Here is a 1,374-nt window from a genome sequence, read left to right on the forward strand (position 1 = left end):
CTGGTGGTGCCCTTCAAATCAGTTCCTTTAAGTTTCAGCTTATTCAACGTTACGGCAGAGCGGTAGCTTTTGATTATGGCAGACCTGTTTGGATATATGGATATTTTTCAAGAAATGCAGCAGACTGCCGAGACCGGACTGATTTCTCGTTGCCCAACCTTCTGCGATCTATATGTCCAGACAGGTTTGAGGTTGGAAGTATTTCTGAAGAAGGAGCGTAAAAGTATTAATGTGAGTGTAGGATTGGACAGTCATGGCGAATACAGTGGGGTCGTCAGCTCTAGCAGTTCGTCAGATATTTGTTTGGACCCGCTTAATCGAGCTTCATCGCCGAGCCTGTTCAGTCCCGTTGATTCGCTTGATGGTGGATTTTCTGGTGCTACGTCTCGAAGACACGGGAATCCCAAACGGAAGCTCATGCATCAGTTCAGTCGCAACTCAAGCGCTAGTGGCATTTCGCCGCCGTATTCTCGTCACCAAAGCGAGTCTTCCTCTTTGAACAATAGACCGCTTTCTCCTGGATCGTCCAGTCGTGCGCGATCGAGCAGTCCAGAAATCGGGACACGCCGACGCACCGTTGCCGATTTCACGGTGCAGCAAGACGTATACCAAGAGTAGCCATTTGAAAGCGCACAATCGCACTCACACTGGTCAATCGGCGCAACTAGGTAAAAAACCGTACAAATGCTCATGGAACGGCTGTGATTGGAGATTCGGACGATCGGATGAGCTGACGCGACATTACCGCAAGCACACCGGCACAAGACCATTTAAATGCAATCATTGCGATCGGTGTTTTTCTCGTTCGGATCATTTGGCGCAACATATGAAAAGATATCATCCACCATTGCCTTCTGTCAAATTCTGATAGGGCCAACCAGATATTCGAGTAATATCAGAAGTGATACCTGTCAAAAGGAGAATGCGACACTGTTGATGGCGTATTTTGCTGGACTAGAGCGGTGTCAGTTCTACCAATCCCAAAATAAAAATATATGCAGAATACGGTACGTGGGGCTTGCGGTGCCGGTGTGTTGTTCGCCGTCGTGTTTTGCTTCTGGTCCGCGCTGGACTGTTCGGAGTGCTCGTGGTGAGTATAGTCCAAGATAGCAAACAAATTATACTACCTAACAAAAGTATAATTTCGTGCCCATCACACCTTATACAGCCAAAGTTTAGAAAACCAAAATCTAAAGACACACCCGAAAGATTTGCCGTTGCAAAGGTTATTTGTGAATTGAATTGTTGGTAACTGTACGTTGATGAATTTTGTCTTCCTCTTTGTAACGGTATTGTTTGGTTTTCATTCCTCTCATCTGACCTATTGGCCTTTGAATATTTATTTTCGTTTGTTGTGGTATGGCGGCGGATTTG

The 1,374-nt window shown here is 46.0% G+C and overlaps 1 pseudogene; it reads left to right on the top strand.

Annotated features, from left to right (window-relative positions):
• The first annotated feature begins 75 nt into the window (after positions 1-75).
• On the top strand, positions 76-868 carry LOC129600325 (Krueppel-like factor 6; annotated as a pseudogene).
• Positions 869-1,374: the final 506 nt, after the last annotated feature.

Source organism: Paramacrobiotus metropolitanus, unplaced genomic scaffold, assembly GCF_019649055.1.
Source record: "Paramacrobiotus metropolitanus isolate TYO unplaced genomic scaffold, Prichtersi_v1.0 Parri_scaffold0000171, whole genome shotgun sequence".
Taxonomy (NCBI): domain Eukaryota; kingdom Metazoa; phylum Tardigrada; class Eutardigrada; order Parachela; family Macrobiotidae; genus Paramacrobiotus; species Paramacrobiotus metropolitanus.